Source organism: Diceros bicornis, chromosome 4 (genome assembly GCF_020826845.1).
Source record: "Diceros bicornis minor isolate mBicDic1 chromosome 4, mDicBic1.mat.cur, whole genome shotgun sequence".
NCBI classification, from domain to species: Eukaryota; Metazoa; Chordata; class Mammalia; order Perissodactyla; family Rhinocerotidae; genus Diceros; species Diceros bicornis.
Window position 1 is genome coordinate 57563560 of NC_080743.1, and position 21999 is coordinate 57585558.

A 21999-nucleotide genomic window follows, 5' to 3' on the forward strand; every position below is an offset into this window, starting at 1 on the left:
TTATGAACAAACAGAGTGGGCCCATGTCAAAATTCTTGTTTTAATTCATTAATGAGAGAATCAGCAAAAGAGATATTTTAAAGCTGGTTTGAAGAATATTTGAGAACATGCAAAGAAAGTCAGGAAAGGAATGCCAAAGTAAAATTCTTAAGCTAGATCTAAGACTCTTTTAACTTTCAACAGGGCAATAAAAACAATAACAGTTAGAGGTTTAACATCTCTATGGGCTATTAAATCATATCATCCCATCAAGCAGATATAAACTGTCTACTTCTTTATCCACTGTGACTTGTTAATCAAATATACTGCACCGACCATATTCGACTTCCTGAAAGTGCCAGATGATGGATGATTAGCAAGTAGCAAGTGCTTGCTTCTATTCAGCAGACTCTGGCATGAGATCAAGGATGTAAGCAATCACCATTTTGTCTTTTTCCAGGTTTGAGATGGTTTGTTCCTTTCACACTGACACCCCACAGGAGCCCAACAAGAGTTGGTAGCTTGCCCTCGCCTCTTCAACCTTTTTGAAGTTAGGCTGGATTCCCCAAGTCAGGAGGCCAGAAGACAGGCTGCTATCTGAACCCAACCAGAATGGTTCTGGCTGCCAAGTGGAGTGATGTAGGGGAAGGCTTTTTCACTGGCATAAGCTCTCTTGTTCAACTGCTAGACATTAACTGCCAAATTCCAGATCCTCACCATGCCCTTTATGACTCTTGCCACAACCATGAGGAACTTGGCTCAAGTCAAGACCCTAGGGTGGAGAACACAATCATCCCAGTGAGGGTTGAAGGGTCCCTGCTGTGTTGATGCAGTGGCCCAGTGCCTAATACATACAGAGGGACCCCAAGCCAGCCCCCATATACCAGGTCACAGGGCACCCCCAGCGTACAGAGCAGGAGAGCTGTAAAGGGGTGTGGGCAGCAGGAGAGAAACCGGTTTAGTCCTTAAGCAACACACGTCCCCACTGAGTCCAACCACACACAAAACAACAACAATAGAAATATTCCCCCTTTCCTTTCTAAACCCAGGACCTAGAACAAGTATTCCTAATCTTTTAGGGGTCTTGGACACTTTTAAGAATCCAATGAAACCATGGAGGAATGTGCTTATACACATATACTAACAACGAGGCATTCAACTTCAATTCTATTTCAGAGACCCACAGATAGGGCACAATGCACTGGATTAGAATCATCACCAGGAGGGATGACTCAGGAGTGGGCATCATGGTTGGCCAAGCCAGAGGATGCCAGTGGCCCAAAAAGAGTCTTTACCATGGTGACTTCCTGCCCGGCACTGCTGCCTGACAAATACCTTCCAATTTCCACTCACACGTCTAACTTCCCACCACCAGAAATTTTCATCCTGCACGGTGATTGCCCCATTCGCTTGGCTGGGAAAACAGAGGCGTAGCAACCCGGGAAGGGAGCAGCTGACTCCGGCTGGCCTGAGGCCCTGGGCAGCTGGACAAGCCCAGCTGCCGTGAAAGGGAGCCAACACTCAGCCCTGCACATCCTCTGTCAACTCTGTTTTGGGGAGACCTGGTAAGTGGGATCGTCCCTGTCTGCCCCACACTTTGTGATTCCTTTAGGCAGGGCCAGGGAATGGAGCAGCCTTCTCTGAGAGAGAGGAGAGAAATTTCACGGAGGTCTGGACCAAACTCCAGAGCTCCGAAGAAGAGAGCGAAACAGGGAAAAAGAAAGAACTGAGTCATCTAGCATTTTCGGGTGAGGGCATAATCGTTTCCCAAGCTGGTCCTTTCTTCGGCAGAGGGTGAGGGCATAGGGAGAGTTAGCAGTTGCTTTGTGTGTGTGTGTGTGTGTGTGTGTGTGTGTGTGTGTGTGGTGTGTGTGTGTGTGTGTGTTACCCTACCTCCTCCCACACTACTATCCATATCATCCCAGCCTATGCCATCATAGCCATAGCCATTGCTGGGTTCAGTAATTTGGATGGGGCAGGCCAGGACAAAGCCATGACTTGGGGTATGAACCTTCTGAATATTCCCCTAGTCCAATCTGCTATGGGCAGAGGCACCATCCCCACCCTGGATTCCCCTTTGCCTTCGCTTCCGCGAGGGACAAATCTTTGGGCACCATGCTGACAGACCTGGAGAAAGCCATAGACTCCCTCATTGATGTCTACCACAAGTACTCCCTGGAGAAAGGGAATTACCATTCCATCTATAGGGACGACTTGAAAAGATTGTTAGAGACAGAGTGTCCTTGCTACACAAAGGTGAGGAGGGGCAGGTGTGGTCGGAGTTCTCTGCCTGGCTCTGATGAGGTGCTGGGTCACTGCTCCCCCATGCTGCCCTCTGGAGACAGCCAGGCCTCAGCTCTCCCTGAGATCTTTACACTCTGGCTTCTTCCTCCTCAACCTTCACAGAAAAAGGATGCAGACACATGGGTCACAGAGCTGGACATCAATACAGAGGGTCCACTAACTTCAGGGAGTTCCTCATCCTTGTGATCAAGGTGGGCCTGAAAGCCCATAGAGAGAGCCACAATGTGTAGCAGAGCTGTGGACCCTGGGGCTGGACCCTGGACTTGTCCCTATGGAAAAATAAAGTAGTAGATACCTCAGGCCTCTCTTGGTCTCAAGCTTTTCTCTTGTGGAATGAGGTCCCTGGCAGGTGGAGGTAGGATTGGAAAACCCAAAGGAAGAAAAACAGGCCTCTCTTCTCTCCTGCTCCCCATCTCTGGAAACCTTCGGTGTTTACTGCTGTCTGTTTCCTCCTCGTGTTCTCCCCAAACTATTTCTGAGTCTCTTCCAGCCCCACGTCCCTGAGTCATTTGTTCCAGGACTTAAGGATTCTAAAACATCCAAGACATTGTAGCTGATGATTTTCCTACTTGTTCCCAAATGGATGATATGGGAACAGGGTGATGTAAGGAAAACTCATCGAGTTCTCTAAATTAAATTTTAATTTGCATCTAAAACTCATAGATGTGGCTCCTGGGATCTTAGGGAGATAACTACATCAAAGTGTGTGTGTGAGAGAGAGAGACAGAGACAGACAGACAGAGAGAGAGTAACAGAAATACAGAGAGACCTAGAGACAGAGACTGATTCTGTGTGTGGTGTGACTGCAGGTGGATGTTGAGAGTCCTACATTAGGTACACTAATAGTCCCCTGATCCCACACTTGTAATTTCTCCTTAGAGATTTGGAAGCTTTTGTTCTCTCTCCACTCTCACCTCCCACCTGCATTAAATAATAAATGAATGGGCAGATAGGCCAATACATTAATAGAACTCAACTCAAAGAATAGGGTACTCAAATGCTGCTCTGTGGGGTAAATGCTCTGGTGATTAGTGAATTATCTAAAATAACCTCCCCATCATTACTCTGGATTGTCCAATGGCCTGGGCAAACGGGGAGGCCAGAAGATGGATGGGCATCTCTCACCAGAATCCAACCCCCAAGCTGAGTTTCCATTAACAACCTACAAAAACAGAACCTAATCGAAGTAAAGCATTTATTTGGGATCTAATAATTGCAATTCAGGGAACACAGACTCATGTAGAGACTGAAATAGTGTCCCACTTGGGAGTAAAACTTAGAGGCTGTTAAGGCAAAGAAGGGGGGTTGTATTACAAAGAATTTTAATTTAAGTTGGAGGCAGAGAACTAATTTTGGTCAAACATTGATTGACTGTTGATGCTATCTTCAGCAAGTCCACAATACTCAGTCTTTGTGATTACAATGCTCATTCTTCTACTGACTTGTAAAACAATTACCATTTTGGCCAGTCCAAAAGTTTGCCCCAGTCCAAGGTTCAAGACAGCAAAGGAGTTTCTGTGGAAAGGCAACTCTGACTCCATTTTATAATGGCTCCACTATATGTCCACAATTTTGACATTTTCCCCTTTTGACCAAGATCTTCCTTTGAAAACATCACTGGTCAACCATTTGAAAGTATTGCTGATAAGACATCCAAGCATTGTTGGTCCCTTGTTGTTAGGCAGGCTCATTCTTGGCATATCATGTCTCACCTAGGAGGAAAAGTGGTTTTTGTTAGGAACCTTACACCACATTTGAACAACAAGAGTGCCAGAGCAGAGAAAAGCCTTACCATCAAGCTGCTTTAGGGGCAAACATTGTCTGTAGTTCCTCAAAGTTTCTCAGGTGAAGAAGATTCAAAAGCCTCAGCAATCATTTCAAAGCACTGAGTGACCATTATCCTAGTGGTGTTTTTATAACACTGAGCTATGAAAAAGAGAAAGTTTTACAACAACAAGAATTCCTATAATAATAAACAAAATGCTAAGTCCAAATTGGAGAATAGATTTCAACTAGGTGGTTATTCCTGATGTTTTCTGAATTCTAGAGGGATCAGGTATAAAGAAAAGGTAAATGTTTTGTCTTGTTCACAAAGGTGTACCTTACCAAATTGTTTATAGCTTAAGAGAAATGATTTCCATAAATATGCAAAAAAACACATTAAAGCATCCTCCTCAGTTCATGTAGTCCTATATAATTAACAATCGTTCTTGATATTTTGTTAGTAGATTTATGAAGCCATCAGTCTCTCTGTTAGAGTTCCATAATTTCTTACCCAGTTCAGATTTATGATCTAAAAGTTTATCATACACCTGTATTCTAAAGTAAGTGTCAGAGTCCTTTCCATGATTCTCTGTGAAGATAAAACATATTTGCAAAGGCATCAGAGTAAAACAATAACTGTCTGTAAATGACAGAAGACTTAAAATGGCATGGTTAAAAATTTGATGACAATGCAATTGACAAGGAAATTTGGTTATTTCTGTGACATACAACATTTAAGATAATAACTAGAATTGTGACTGATAACATTATAACAGGACATATCAGATTTTTAGGAATTTCATATAATTTTTAGAACACATATTAATACCATATATGCATACAAGGATATCCATAAAGGTGGCTTAGTGTCAATTCTGTGACAATGTTTCCCATGTGCTCTCACATCCCAAATAAGCCTAATCAGTTTAATATCTCCCTTTTTATAAGAAGAGAACAAATTCTTTGAGAAGTCTCAGGGACCTGCTCTAAATTCTCAAAGTTACTTTCAGGTAAAAAAAAAAGAAAAAAGACTTTATTTTTATTTTGAATTTTGGGAAGTTAGTCAAAAATATCAAAAGATTTTAAAACATTGGGTCAAATAGGATCATAGGTCACTGTGAAAGAATGTTTAGCTATCCATTTAACCAAAGTGAGAACAGAAGATGTTAAAGGCAAACACAGAGTTAAGCAGTTTTGAAAAACCTTAGCTCTCACAATAGAGAGACCTCAGCTTTCTGAACACAAGAAATTATTTTTACAAAACAGAATTTTTGCCTTTTAGGTAGACTTACTCAAAGATAAAGAAAAACTTGATAATTTCTTTATCAGGAGCAGACTAAAAAAACAAGAAAACGGTCCTTTAAGAGAGAAAGAAACAAATTCTAATTTTGTGCCAGCTTCCTTTTGATATTAAAACTCATTTATTTAATTAAATTCATTTCAATCTTAGCCAACTTGATCATGCACAAAACTCTTTTCTCAGGGTTCTTCTGCCACAAATCTTCTATAACTTTCTCTTCACATTCAGAATTTGTCCTTTACTCTTTCCCATAAACAATTTTACTTTAGGGCAAATTTACTTTCTTAAAAAAAACTCCATTCTTTATACCTTCTTTAGTGAAAACATACATTTTCTCGTAGCATAATATTTTTATGTGGCACAAGACATGTTTACTAATAGACTCAAGCATCCTTTGTCCCTCTGTAATAAGAAGCCCAATATAGATAAACCTATGTTTAGTAATTAATGTTTAAATTTTTATCTTATTTGGAAATGATCTAGATAGTCAATAAATTATTCTCATTTTACTTAATTTGACAAAACTCTAAGGTTTTGAGTTACCAAAATGTTTTGAAGTTATTTTTAAATACATATGCCATAACACATAATTATTGTTTAAAAGTTCACCCAAAAACTTTTTATCTTACTTTTACCTATTTAGTTTACATGTTCTTAATAATTATGTTTAGATGGCCCACAAAAATCAGCTATCATTCTAAGTTATTGTTTTTATAGCTGACTAACTTTGTAACAGAGATAACATGAGCTTATATGACTGGTAAACCCAGGTAGAATAATGGCTGCATGTCTTCATCATACCCAAAGCTGTTAATTCTGAAGACATACCTGTTTCAATCCAACCAACAAACTTAAATAAGCTTTTACTTACCAAGGATTATTCTATATCATGTTAACTTGAAAAACATTTGGGTTAGTTTCTGTCATATTTCGTTTTGAGAGTACTCTCAATTTATATAGCCCTTGTTTGTTTTCAAGACAATTAAATAGGGCTCTTTCATAAACTAGTCTTGATAATACTATCTGGAGGTAGAAAGTAACACATTTATAACATTCCTATATAGATGCACATAAACACACAAACAAATGCAAACAGAGGCCTTATACCTTCCGGTTTTTAACTTTTTCTTAGATTTTTTGGGCTGGAGTGCTTCCAGAGCAGTCTGCATCTCCAAAAACTTCTTTCCTCCTTTTTTTCCCCTTCAGACTTAGGAATCAGGGATGATCTAGATAACAGTTCCCAGAGAGGCTACAAGCTTTTTGAGATAAACAGGAGAGGTTAGTTGCTTATCAAAAGACTGACATACCTATCCAATTACATTATCCTTAATTTGTTTCTTTCCCTCTGGGTATATACTTTTTAGCTGAGGGGGAAAGCCTAGAAAAATAACTCCTAGCAGGCTCTGAATTTCAGCTTTCAATTTTGCCAAATTTCTGATCATAAATTACTCAATCCTTTCAAATATCTTATTAGGTTTCAGCTGGGACAAACAGTAAATATTTCTGGCAGTATTAAACAACTCAATTAATTTTTACTTTTAGTTTCCTCTTGACTGTTTAAGACAATAACGTAGTAGTTAACCAGAAAATCTCTCAGAGTCTCACTAATCCGGAAGGGGCCCATACAGGGCCCTCCTTTGAAGGTAGATATGGGGGTGTCTGTAAAGGCATTAACTTAATGGACTTTTGCATAGTATTTTCTTTTAGGTACCTCTTATATCTTACATTTTATTAGCTTTTTGCAATGAAATTTTCAATAAGGGTATTTTGGAATTTGGAGGTCTTTGCTTTTAAGTGCACTTCTTAAATGATTTTTTCTAATTGGAACATTTTTTTCCAATGGCCAACGTAATTGGAAGCACTTTGTTAGGATCCTACCGCAAATGGAGATTAACCCCCATTTATGCCCAGTCATACCTGGCCACAAATGGAGTGCAACCCACATTTCTGTCCTACTATATTTTGGGGGCCCCAACTTGAAGGTTACCAACCCAAGTTCTCAGGACATGAAGAAAAGCTTAGTAAGATTTTGCTGTTCTCTGTAAATATTTACAGCCTCTGGGACCATAGTTTTTAAGCAGGTGTGCAGGAAGGGAGATCGCTTCACTCTTTAGAAATTAAAGATCTTGTTTCTGGTCTTAAACCCATGGTTCTCAAATCTAGTGTGCAAAAAAGAAAAGTTTTTGAAGCCCAAAGTGGCCACGGTAATTTTAAATCATCTTTAGTATTATTGTCCCCCAGGACAAAAATTTACAAAAGGAAGTACTGAAGTTCTCAAACATAAACCAATATGGACTTCAAAGGGGGGACCTTATGGGGAGTTTTTAGAAGATGAAACTCCCATGTGAAAGCATGCCCTGACAAAGAGACAAAGAGACACCAGTTGCAAGCCCCAGGTGGTTACCTGTGTTTTTGACCAACTTGCTACAGCTGCTTGGACAAACAACACAAAAGAAAGAATGTGAGCACTCACCAGATAGGTAATAAACCCTCCGAGAGCAGCAGACATGGCCAAATCAAGCAGAAAAGCCCTTCCAAAGGGCAATAGCCATGAGTCACCATAAGGTGGCCCACACAAGGAAGTTCTTTCAGATGGCAATGGCCGTGAGTGGCTTGGAGACAATTGGTTCCTAGTTGATCAACCTCAAATTGTGCTATTGGCCCAAGAATCCCAAACAAAGGCACTGACCTCAGCCAAAGGGGAGGGAGGTCTGAGTCTGAGAGGTCCCACGATCAGAGCTGTTGGCTGCCCATGGAAGCAGCTGAGTACACAAGGGGGCTCGTGTTGTACCAAACCAGTTTCCAGGGGATGCCAGTCCATGAAGGTGAGATCTCTTGAGGTCCCACTTTCTGATACCATATGTCAACCTGCAGAAATAGAAGCCAGTTTAAGAGGAAAAGCATTTATTTGGAATCAAAGAATTGCAATTCTGGGACCACAGATTCAGGTAGAAACACAAAGAGTGTCCTGCTTGGGAGTAAAAGTCAAGAGCTTTTAAAGGCAAAGAAGGTGAGTGATGACAGCATCGTGGAGGAGTGAGTTGGTTCCTTTGTCTCTCCCTTCTACATTACAATCAGGAGGACATCCATTGACCAACAAGGACTCCCTGCACAGCACACCAGAATGCCTGAGTATCCATACATCTGTACACCTGAAGGTGGGTGGACTGGACCTCCAGGAGACAATGGAACTAGGGGACCAGTCCCCTGTCTCACTTCCCGGTGACAGCAATCCAAAATGCAGATATCCCCAACAGTGGCGGTGGTGCTCTGACCTGATGTTTCAAAAAGCACACTAGTGCCAGAGACCAGAGGCTGCAGGAGCAGCAAGAGCACTTGAAGCTGAGCCCCTCCCACTCCCTCAGCAGTAGTGGTGGGTGGTCCCCACAACTTGAGGCTTCAGGAAACACAACGGTGCTGTCAACACAGCCCCTCTCCCCTAGCAGTAGTGATGCAAAACATAGATACCCCAGCACTGGTGGTGGCGCCCTGAACTGAGGTTTCAAAAAGTGCACTGGCACCAGAGACCAGACACCGCAGGAATAGCAGCAGCATCCACTGCTCAGGCCCTATCCCTTCCCCATCATTGTCAGGAGAAATCTAGGACCTGAAACTTCAGGAGCCACAACAGTACCCAAGATCCGGCCCCCAGTGGTGGCACCCCTGACACCAGCCCTGCCGGCAGCTGTGGCAGCATACAAGAGCCCAGGCCCCAGGCGGCAGCAGCAACACCCATGAACACTGCACCTCGGGCAACAGTGCTGGAAGCACCACCAGATAACCCAGAAGCAGCAATGCAGGTGGTACACATGCCAGCAGCACCCGAGCCCATGGAGAGCCAGTGACAGAACATAAGACCCAGGTGACCCAAGAAGCAGCAGAGGCACTCGCAGCCTTGTGACCCCAGTTGCGACGCCCACAACTGCAGTGACATGGCAAGCAGCAAGACACCAGCAACCTCAGAGGCACAAGCAGCACACGGTGGGCACTGACAATGCCTCTAGCAGAGGCAGTGGAGGGCAGAAAGTGCAGTCTTTCAAATTACAACCAGAAGCAGCTCAGACCAAACTAACTAAAGCCTTACCCAAATAAGAAAGGTGTTTATTACCACAAATGCAGAGGACCAACTCATCAAGCACCATGAAAAACTATAATAAAACAGTAGAACAGAAAGAAAATGACAAATCTCCAGAAACCAAACTTGAATTCACAGACCACTAAGATGTAACTGACAGAAAATTTGAAATAGCTTGTGTAAATATACTCAAAGAGTTACAACAAAACTCAGAAAGACAGTTCAATGACCTCAGGAATAAAATTAATGAACAGAAGGACTACTTCACCAAAGAGATTGAAACTCTAAAAAAATAAATAAAACAGAAATTCTAGAGATGAAGAACACAATTAATGAGACGAAAAATAAAGCAGAAAGCATTGAAATAGAGCAGACCACATGGAAAAGAGAATTAGCCAGCTTGAAGATAGAAATAGAGAAATGGTTCAGATAGAAGAGGAGAGAGAACTAAGATTTTTTTAAATGAAGAAATTCGAGAGAGAAGTCAAGATGGTAGCGTAAGAAGACTCAGAACTCACCTCTTCCCACAGACACAGCCAATTTGCAACTACTCGTGGAAAAATTACCCCTGAGACAGAACTGAAAACTGGATAAGAGGAACTCCTGCAACAAAGGACAATCCTAATTGAGGTGGAAGAGACAGAAACTCCCTTCTGGAGAGAAAAAAACGCCACCTTCACAAGCCGCAGCATTTCATAGCCGCCCGGGAACAGCCCACAGGTACGCAGCCCTCCCTGGAGGAGCGGGGCCCTGAGCCGGGGAGCGCCCCCACTGTAGGCATTTTGTGGACCCAGCACAATCGAGACGAGTGGCATAATATCTGACTTTGCTACTAAAACATTAGGGAATACCTCCAGAAAACCTGGTTCACAAAGAAACTAAAACCGGCTCTTAAAGGGCCTGCGCGCAAACTCACCCGTTTCAGAAAGCATCCTAAAATCACCAGAAAGAAAGGTTCATAGTGCTTTGGTGAAAAGAGACTCACCTGATAGGCCCTGAGTGCATCTCGGTGAGGGGTGAGACCTCTCCAGGGACTGGGACATTGGTGGCGGCCATTGTAGTGGCCTGGTGTGGGCGTGCTGTGACACAGACGCCATTGGAGTACTCCCTGGGGCCTGCTAGCCCAGGTCTGCCCCACCCACTGGAGCACCAATTTAATCCAGCTCAGCCAGGGTGGGTAGCCCACCCTAGAGACTGGCCCTGCCCAACAACAAGCCCTCAGGCAACTTGTGGGCCTGCATAGATTTGTGATTAGATTCTCTGCAGCCTGGCAACCAAACCAACTTCAGTGGGCAGGGCGTGCACAAGGAGCAGGTGGAGAGTGTGGGGCGGTGGTGGAGTGTGTGGAGGTCCTGCCGTGGAGAGACTGGGTCCGCTTCGGGAGCCTGGGGCACACACATGGGGCAGGACTGTGTTGACTGTGTGTGTGGACCTGTGGGCGGCAGGGCTTGTCAGCTGCAGAAGACTTGTGCTTCTCAAAGACCCACATAGGGGGTTTGCCCCACCTTCCAAAGTCTGAAACAATTGCAAGCTCCTGTGCCTGAGGCCAGCCCCACCTAGCTGCAATCCTCAGAGAGCTGACAAGAGACCTAAAGGCTGGAGGCTTATAGCAATTGTAAGCCCCTGAGCATAACAACCTGCCACACTGGGGGCCTACTCACTTAAAAGAAATACTGCAACACAAATGTGATATTAGAACTTGCAACCAACTGTGCTGCGGTTCCCCACACCTGATAAAGAGACTGAAGGGCCCACAAAAACTACAAACAGCTGAGCATTACAACAGCTGACCAGGAGCATAACTCAGCCTCCCTGTGCGCCTACAGGGAGAGCAAACAGACCACAACAGAAGGACACACGTAGCCCACATAGGGGTCACCCCTGGAACATTGAGAACTGAGGGAAGCACACTGCAGGTCTCCTAAGGCATCACTTGTATAAGGTCGCCTATTCAAGAGCAGGAGACGTAGCTGACCTACCTAATACGTAGACCCAAGCACAGGGAAAGAAGCAAAATGAAGAGGCAAAGGAATACATTCCAAGTAAGGGAAGAGGACAAAACCCCAGAAAAGGAACTAAGTGAAACAGAAATGAGCAACCTACCTGACAGAAAGTTCAAACTAAGAGTGTTGAGGATGATCACTGATGTGGGGAGAAGAATAGATGAACTCAGTGAGAATGTCAACAAAGAAATGGAAGATATGAAAAAGAACCAATCAGAAATGAAGAATACGATACTGGAAATGAAAAATTCGCTAGAGGGACTCAAAAGCAGAGTAGAGGATACAGAAGAATGGATCTGCGAGGTGGATAAAAGACTAGAAGAAATTACCCAAGCTGAACAGGTAAAAGAGAAAAGAATGAAAAAGAGTGAGGATAGTCTAAGGGACCTCTGGGACAATATCAAGCGAACTAACATCCATGTTATAGGTGTCCCAGAAGGAGAAGAGCAAGACAAAGGGGCAGAGAATCATTTCAAGAAATAATAGATGAAAACTTCCCTAAGTGAAGGAAGGAAGCAGACATCCAGATACAGGAAGCACAGAGAGCCCCAAACAAGATAAACCCAAAGATGCCCACACCAAGACACATCATAATCAAAATGTCTAGAATTAAAGATAAAGAGAGAATCCTAAAAGCCACCAGACAAAGACAGGTTACATACAAAGGAAACCCCATAAGGCTATCAGCTGACTTCTCAGCAGAAACCTTACAAGCTACAAGAGAGTGGCATGATATATTTAAAGTGCTAAAAGGAAAAACCTTACAGCCAAGAATACTCTACCCAGCAAGACTACCATTCAAGATGGAAGGAGAGATCAAAAATTTCCCAGACAAGCAAAAATTAAAGGAGTTTGTCACCAAGAAACCAGTGCTACAAGAAATGTTAAAGGGACTGATTTAAGGGGAAAAGAGAAGACCACAAATAGGAAAAATTATCTATTTCCATGATAAGAGGGCAGTGGATACAAATGCACAAAAAAGAGATTAGATATGATATCAAAAACATAAAATAAAGGAGGAGGGGAGTTAAAGAGTAGAGCTTTCAGACAGAGGTCAAACTAAAGAGACCATCAATTCTGTGTAGAAGGAGAAAGGAACAGAGAAGGACTACTAAAACACTGAGAAAAAAAGTTAAAAAATAGCAGTAAGTACATACTTATCAATAGCTACTTTAAACATCAATGGATTAAATGCCCCAATTAAAAGACATAGGGTGGCTGATTGGATAAAACACCAAGACACATATATATGCTGCATACAAGAGACACACTTCAGACCTAAAGACACTCACAAACTGAAAGTGAAGGGATGGAAAAAGATACTCCACGCAAATGGCAATGAAAAGAAAGCTGGGGTAGCAGTACTCATATCAGACAAAATAGACTTTAAAACAAAATCTGTAAAAAGAGGCAAAGAAAGGCATTACATAATGATCAAGGGAACAATCCAACAAGAGGATATAACACTTGTAAATATCTACGCACCCAATGTAGGTGCACCTAAATACATAAAGCAATTATTAACAGACATAAAAAGAGAAATAGACAGTAACACAATAATAGTAGGGGACTTTAACACTCCACTTACACCAACGGATAGATCATCCAAACAGAAGATCAATAAGGAAACATTAGCCTTAAATGACACACTAGAACAGATGGACCTAGTACATGTATACAGAGCATTCCATCCAAAAACCGAAGAATACACGTTCTTTTCAAATGCTCATGGAACATTCTCCAGGATTGATCACCTATTAGGCCACAAAACAAGTCTCCATAAATTTAAGAAGATTGAAATAATACCAAGCATCTTTTCTGACCACAACGGTATGAAACTAGAAATCAACTATAGGAAGAAAATCAAAAAAAGCCACAAATATGTCGAGATTAAACAAAATGCTACTGAACAACGACTGGGTCAATGAAGAAATCAAAGAATAAATCAAAAAATACCTGGAGACAAATGAAAATGAAAATATGACATGCCAGAATTTATGCGATACAGCAAAAGCGGTTCTAAGAGGGAAGTTTATAGCAATACAGGCCTATCTCAACAAACAAGAAAAATCTCAAATAAACAATCTAACAACGCACCTAAAGGAACTGGAAAAAGAAGAACAAACAAAGCCCAAAATCAGTAGAAGAAGGGAAATCATAAAAATCAGAGCAGAAATAAATGAGATAGAGACTACAAAAACAATAGAAAAAAGTAATAAAACCAAGAGCTGGTTCTTTGAAAAGATCAACAAAATTGACAAACATTTAGCTAGACTCACCAAGGAAAAACGAGAGAAGGCACAAATAAGTAAAATCAGAAATGAAAGAGGAGAAATTACAACAGACACCTCAGAAATACAAAAGATTATAAGAGAATACTAGAAAAAGCTATATGCCAATCAATTCGACAATCTGGAAGAAACGGATAAATTCTTAGAATCATACAACCTTCCAAAAGTGGATCAAGAAGAAGTAGATAATTTGAATAGACCAATCACCAGTAAGGAGATCGAAACAGTAATCACAAACCTCTCCAAAAATAAAAGTCCAGACCAGATGGCTTCCATGGTGAATTCTACCAAACATTCAAAGAAGACTTAATACCTATCCTTCTCAAACTCTTCCGAAAAATTGAGGAGGGGGGGAAGCTTTCTAACTCATTCTACGAAGCCGACATTACCCTGATACCAAAACCAGACAAGGACAACACAAAAAAAAGAAAATTACAGGCCAATATCACTGATGAACATCGAAGCAAAAATCCTCAACAAAATACTAGCAAATCGCATACAACAATACGTTAAAAAGATTATACACCATGATCAAGTGGGATTTATTCCAGGTATGCAGGGATGGTTCAACATTCGCAAATCAATCAGCGTAATACACCACATTAATAAAATGAAGAAAAAATCACGTAATTATGTCAATAGATGCAGAGAAAGCATTTGACAAGATACAGCATCCATGTATGCAAAAAACTCTGAATAAAACGGGGATAGAAGGAAAGAACCTCAACATAATACAGGCCATATACAAGAAACTCACAGCTAATATCATCCTCAATGGTGAAAAACTGGAAGCTATCCCTCTAAGAACAGGAACCAGACAAGGATGCCCACTCTCACCACTCCTACTTAACATAGTACTGGAAGACCTAGCCAGAGCAATCAGGCAAGAAAAAGAAATAAAAGGGATCCAAATAGGAAAGGAAGAAGTGAAACTGTCACTATTTGCAGATGACATGATTTTATATATAGAAAACCCTAAAGAATCCACCAGAAAACTTTTAGAAGTAATAAACAAATACGGTAAAGTTGCAGGATAAAAAATCAACATACAAAAATCAGTTGCATTTCTATAAACTAACAACGAAGTAGCAGAAAGAGAAATTAAGAATACAATCCCATTTACAATTGCAACAAAAAGAATAAAATACTTAGGAATAAACTTAACCAAAGAGGTGAAAGAGCTGTACACCGAAAACTATAAAACATTGATGAAAGATATTGAAGAAGACACAAGGAAATGGAAAGATATTCTGTGCTCTTGGATTGGAAGAATTAACATAGTTAAGATGTCCATACTTCCTAAAGCAATCTATAGATTCAGTGCAATCCCTATCAAAGTTTCAACAACATTTTTCACAGAAATAGAACAAAGAATCCTAAAATCTATATGGAACAACAAAAGACCCCGAATCCTGAGAAAAAAGAACAAAGATGGAGGTATCACACTCCCTGATTTCAAAATATACTACAAAGCTATAGTAACCAAAACAGCATTGTACTGGCACAAGAACAGACACACAGATCAGTGGAATAGAATCAAAAGCCCAGAAATAAACCCACACATCCATGGACAGCTAATCTTTGACAAAGGAGTCAAGAACATACAATGGAGAAAAGAAAGTCTCTTCAACAAATGGTGTTGGGAAAACTGGATAGCCATATGCAAAAAAATGAAAGTAGACCCTTACCTTACACCATACACAAAAATTAACTCCAAATGGATTAAAGACTTGAATGTAAGACCTGAAACTATGAAACTTCTAGAAGAAAACATAGGCAGTATGCTCTTCGACATCAGTCTTAGCAACATATTTTCAAGCACCATGTCTGACCGGGCAAAAGAAACAATAGAAAAAATAAACAAATGGGACTACATCAAACTAAAAAGCTTCTGCACAGCAAAGGAAACGATCAACAAAATGAAAAGACAACCTAATAATTGGAAGAAGATATTTGCAAACCATACATCTGATAAGGGCTTAATCTCCAAAATATATAAAGAACTCATGCATCTCGACATCAAAAAAACGACCAACCCAATTAAAAAATGGGCAAAAGACCTGAACAGACATTTCTCCAAAGAAGATATACAGATGGCCAACAGACACATGAAAAGATGTTCAAAATCATTAACTCTCAGGGAAATGCAAATCAAAACTACAATGAGATACCACGTCATGCCCATCAGAATGGCTATAATCAACAAGACAGGAAACAACATGTGTTGGAGAGGATGTGGAGAGAAGAGAACTCTCATACACTGCTGGTGGGAGTGCAAACTGGTGCAGCCACTATGGAAAACAGTATGCAGATTCCTCAAAAAATCAAGGATAGAACTACCATATGATCCAGCTATTCCACTGTTGGGTATTTATCCAAAGAACTTGAAAACACCAATTTGTAAAGGTACATGCACCCCTGTGTTCATTGCAGCATTATTCACAATAGCCAAGACTTGGAAGCAACCTAAGTGCCCATCAAGGGACGAATGGATAAAGAAGATGTGGTATATATACACAATGGAATACTACTCAGCCATAAGAAACGATGAAATCCAGCCATTTGTGACAACATGGATGGACATTGAGGGTATTATGCAAAGTGAAATAAGTCAGAGGGAGAAGGTCAAATACCATATGATTTCCCTCATTAAGTAGTAGATAATAACAACAACAAACAAACACATAGAGACAGAGATTGGATTGGTGGTTACCCGAGGGGAAGAGGGGAGGGAGGAGGGTGAAAGGGATAACTCGGCACACGTGTGTGGTGATGGGTTGTAATTAGTATTTGGGTGGTGAACATGATGTAATCTATGCAGAAATAGAAGTATAATGATGTACACCTGAAATTTTTACAATGTTATAAACCAATGTTACTGCAATAAACAAAAAATTTAAAAAAAAAAAAAGAAATTCGATGAGAAATATTCGACTCAATTAGGGAAAGCCACATAAGGATAATGGGTATCCCAGAACAAGAAGAGAGAGAGAAAGGAGCAGAGAGCTTATTCAAAGGAAAAATAGCTGAGAACTTCCCAAATCTGGGGAAGAAACTGGTCGTGCAAGTACATGAAACTAATAGAAATCCTAATTATCTCAACACAAAAAGACCTTCTCCAAGGCACATTATATTAAAAACTGTCAAATGTCAATGACATAGGAAGAGTATTAAGGGAAGCCAGAGAGAAGAAAATGCCTTACATATGAATCTCCATCAGGCTATCAGCAGATTTCTCAGCAAAAAGTCTACAGGCTAGGAGAGAGTGGAATGATATATTCAGAATATTGAAAGATAAAGCTATCAGCCAAGAATATGCTATCCAGCAAAGTTATCCTTTAGATATGAAGGAGAAATACAGGCTTTCCCAGACAAACAATAGCTGAGGGAGTTCATCACCACTAGACCAGATTTGCAAGAGTTGTCGAAAGGAGCTCTCCTACCTGCAACAAAAAAGGAAAAGTTTACAGAGCTTTGAGCAAGGTGATAAATAGACAGAAAGAATCAGAGAATTGCAACTCTGTATCAGAATAGTTAGTAAACAATTAGAATATAAAGGATAAATGGAAAGAAAGCATCAAAAGTAACTATAACCACTTCAATTTTGTCACAAATGCACAACATAAAAAAGAATATCTGTGACAACAAAAACATTGAAGCGAGAGAGGAAAAAGAATTTGCATAGGCTAACTGAAATAAGAGGCTATCAGGAGAATGAGGACTAACACGCTTATGACATCTTTTATACAAACCTCATGGTAACCACAAAACAAAAAATCACAGCAGGGTCACAAAACACAAACAAAGAGGAAATGGAGAAAAACATCAGAAAAACCACCAACCTGAAATGGAAGACAGAAATACAAAGGGGAACAAAAAAAAACAATAGAAATACAGGACAATCAGAAAAGAAAGCTAAAATGGAAGAATTAAGCTCTCTTATATCAATAATCACTCTAAATTTAAGTGGATTGAATTCACCAATCAAAAGACACAGAATGGCTGGATGGATTTAAAAACAAGACCCAACAATATGCTGCCTCCAGGAGACCCATCTCAGCTCTAAAGACAAACATAGGTTCAGAATGAAGGGATGGAAGATAATACTCCAAGCAGATGGCGACCAAAAGAAAATGGATGTAGCCATACTTATATCAGACAAAATAGACTTCAGGCCAAAAAAAGATAACAACAGACAAAGATACACATTATATAATGATAAAAGGGACATTCCACCAAGAAGACATAACACTTATTAAGATATATGCACCTAATATAGGAGCACCAAAGTATGTAAAGCAACTATTAAAAGACACAAAGGGAGAAACTGACAGCAACATAATAAGAGTAGGGGACTTTAACATTCCACTTAATCAGTGCATAGATCATCCAGAAAGTCAACAAGGAAACATTGGCCTTAAATGAAACACTAGACCAGATGGACTTAATAGGTATATATAGAACATTCCATCCAAAAGCAGCCAAATACACATTATTGCCAAGTGCACAGGGAACATTCTCAAAGATAGACCATATGCTTGGAATCACAACCAGCCTCAATAAATTTATGTCTATAAGTAATATAAGTTTTAAGTAAATTTATAAATGTCATCCCAATGACATTTTCCATAGAAATAGAGCAAAGAATTCTAAAATTTATAAAACACCTCAAATTTCCAGAGTAATCCCGAGAAAAAAGAACAAAGCTGGAGGTATCATACTCCCTGATTTCAAAATCTACTGCAAACATATAGTAATCCAAACAGCATACTACTGGCACAAAAACAGACACACAGATCAATGGAACAGAACTGAGAGCCCGGAGGAAGACTACACAACTATAGACAGCTAATTTTCAACAAAGGAGCCAAGAACATAAAATGGAGAAAGGAAAATGTCTTCAATAAATCGTGTTGGGAAAACTGGACAACCACATGCAAAAGAATAAAAGCAGACCATTATCTTATACCATACACAAAAATTAACTCAAAATGGATTAAAGACTTGAAGTTAAGACCTAAAACCATAAAACTCCCAGAAAAAAACATAGGCAGTACACTCGTTGACATCAGACTTAGCAGCATCTTTTTTAATATCATGTCTCCTCAGGCAAAAGAAACAAAAGAAAAAATAAACAAATGGGACTACATCATACTAAAAAGTTTCTGTATGGCAAAGGAAACCATAAACAAAACAAACAGACAAGCCACCAACTGGGAGAAAATATTTGCAAATCATATATCCAATAAGAGATTAATATCCAAAATATAAAAAGAACTCATACAACTCAACAACAAAAAACAAACAACCCAATCAAAAAATGGACAGAGGATATGAACAGATATTTTTCTAAAGAAGATATGCAGACGGCCAACAGGCACATGAAATGATGTTCAACAGCACTAATCATTAGGGAAATGCAAATCAAAACTACAATGAAATATCACCTCACACCCATCAGAATGGCTGTTATTAAAAAGCCTAGAAATAACAAATATTGGAGAGGATGTGGAGAAATGGGAACACTCATACACTGCTGGTGGGAATGTAAGTTGGTCCAGCCACTATGGAAAACAGTATGGAGATTTCTAAAAAAAAAATTAAAAATAGAAATACCATATGATCCAGCTATTCCACTTCCAGATATTTATCCAAAGAACATGAAAACACTAATCGGAAAAGATATATGACCCCTATATTCATTGCAGCATTATTCACAATAGCCAAGTCTTGGAAGCAACCTAAGTGCCCATCAATGAATAAATGGGTAAAGAAGACGTGGTATATAGGCATACCATATATATACAATGGAATAGTACTCAGCCATAAAATATGATGAAATCATGCCATTGTGACAACATGGATGGACCTTGAGGGTGTTATGCTAAGCAAAATAAGTCAGATGGAGAAAAACAGTTACTGTATGACTTCATTCATATGTGGAAGATAAACAAACAAACAAACACATAGAGAGAACAGATAGGTGGTTACCAGAGGGGAAGGGGTAGGGGGATGGTAAAAGGGGTAAAGGGGCACATACGTACAGTGATAGATGAAAACTAGACTTTTGGTGGTGAACACAATGCAGTCTATACAGAAGCTAAAATATAATATATACACCTGAAATTTATATAATGTTACACACCAATGTGACCTCAATCAAATAAATTCAAAAATAAATAAAATAAAATAATTAAAAATAGTAAAGGCAAAGAAGGGAGGCTGTATTACAAAGAATTTTAATTGGAATTGGAGGCAGGGAGCTTGTTTTGGTTAAACATTGATTGACAATTGATTCTATCTTCAGCAAGTCCACAATTCTCAGTCTTTGTGATCTGGATGTCCGTTCCCCTGCTGACTTCTCAAACAATTGCTTGTAAAAGAGTTGTCATTTTGGCCTAGTCCTAATTGGCCCACTCCAAGGTTCAAGACAGCAGAGCAGTTTCTCTGGAAAGGCAGTTCTGACACTATTTTAAAATGGCTGCTCTATAGTTAGTTTTGACACCATGCTGTGCTTGGGAAATTTTCCGTTCTCATCACTTAGGCGATGGGGCAGTGGTACTAGTGACGGAGAAGGGGGCAGGGAGCTCTCACCAGAATCTGTCAACCAGTGTTCTTAACTTGCTCTACCCCGTAGTTCTGACATGAAATTGAAGTTGAATGCAGCTGTCCAGCTGCTCACTCCAGCCCACCAGTGATCCTATGCAATCACTATGCATAGCCTTTATGCAGCCCCTACCTTTTTACTTTCATCCTGAATCAACACTGCACGGTCACAGTCAAAGGCTCTGCAGAAAGTGCACACCCGCGTTTATTCACTCAACAAATGTTCCTCCGACACCTACTGAGCCAGGCCCTTGCTCCATCCTAGGACTGCAGAGGCGAGTCAAGCAGCGTCCTGCCTTGAGGAGCCACAGCAGAGCAGAGGAGACACACCTGAAAGTCAAGAACTCCGTGGCAGAGCAGAGGTTACACACCAGTGGCCTACATCATGCTTTGCTCCACACACACCAGGCTTCATTGTTAATGTTTTTGTTTTCCTTTAAAATTAGTTGACAAATTTATAAGTGGGAGTTTTCACATAAAAATTCAGATTTCTTGGACCTTCAGGAGATCCAGCAGCACCTGGTCCACTTTCACACATGCCCACCCTCACCTGAGGCTGAGTACCAGCTGTCCCTTCAAGTTAGGACCACTCCCATTCGCCACAGTCTCCACCACTCCCTGGTGTCCCCAACCCCGAGGCCCCACGTCAGTTGCACATGTCGACCTTCTGGTGGTGCTGTTGTCCTCAGGCCCAGCCAGCTTCCCATATAACAGTTTAACAGTATAACATCACATATAACAGTTTACTCCAGGTACCTTGTTCCTGTAAGCTTGTGTCTGACATCCCTGGTCCAGAAAGAAACATGCTTTGATAGAAGCAGCAGAGGGCACTGTGGGAGCACACAGGAGAGGTGCCTCGGGCATTGACCAGGATTGCCTAAAACCAAGGAGATTTCCTCACAGCCTGAGGAAGGTGGGCACACAGGACCAGCTGCTTGCTGTTGTCTGCACTTCCTACATTAATCAGCTCAAAGGATGGAGGGCAGACCTCTCAGGAGATGCACCTGCATTTCCTTTCATGTATTCCTGGGCTATGCCTGCACTGTTCATTCGTTCATAGATGAGGTATTCTCTCACTCGAGGATGCATTCAGCAAGCATCTATTCAATACCTGCTGTGTGCTTGGCACTGTGCAGGCCCTGTCCTCAGCTCCCAAGAGTCTACGTGTGATTTCAAGTTATAAGATTATGTCTCCCCCATGTGTTGTGACTCACTCACAAAGGTCCCCCAGCATCTAGCATTAATGCCTGGCACATAGAAGGTGCTCACCCAATATTTGTATAAATGAATGGAAAGATGACTAACAATAATACCTCTTATTTACTGAGTTCTCCCAGCTTTACACATGCTGTCTCAATTCTCAAGGTAGGTCCTGTTATTATCCTATTTTACTGATAAAGAAAGTGAGGCATAAAGAGGTTAAGTAAATTGCTTAAGGTCACACAGCCAGTCTGAGCTCTTAACCATTATTCCATGTAGTAGGGCAAGACTTGTTCAGGGCCGAGGTGTAGCACACATAGGGGCTGCCTCAGGCTTTCAGAGGGCAGAGCAGTCAAGAGACCCTTGGGCGGTAAGCAAAGGCTTCAAGAAGCCTGGACAAAAAGACTTGTCGATGTGGAAAAGGAGAACATCTTCCCTGATGGAAGGGGTGAGGTTGGAGGAAGCAAGAGGTTAAGG

The 21999-nt window shown here is 40.8% G+C and overlaps 1 protein-coding gene and 1 pseudogene across 1 annotated transcript in view; one reads left to right on the plus strand and one right to left on the minus strand.

Moving 5' to 3' along the window:
- LOC131404482 (peptidoglycan recognition protein 4-like) overlaps nt 1–10491 on the minus strand; it is a 156357-nt gene extending 145866 nt beyond the window's left edge. The window contains exon 1 of the mRNA XM_058539186.1: nt 10408–10491. The gene's annotated coding sequence lies outside the window, so the exon portion shown is untranslated. The remainder of the gene's footprint in view (nt 1–10407) is intronic.
- LOC131401296 (protein S100-A8-like) lies at nt 2095–2513 on the plus strand (annotated as a pseudogene).
- Nucleotides 10492–21999: the final 11508 nt, after the last annotated feature.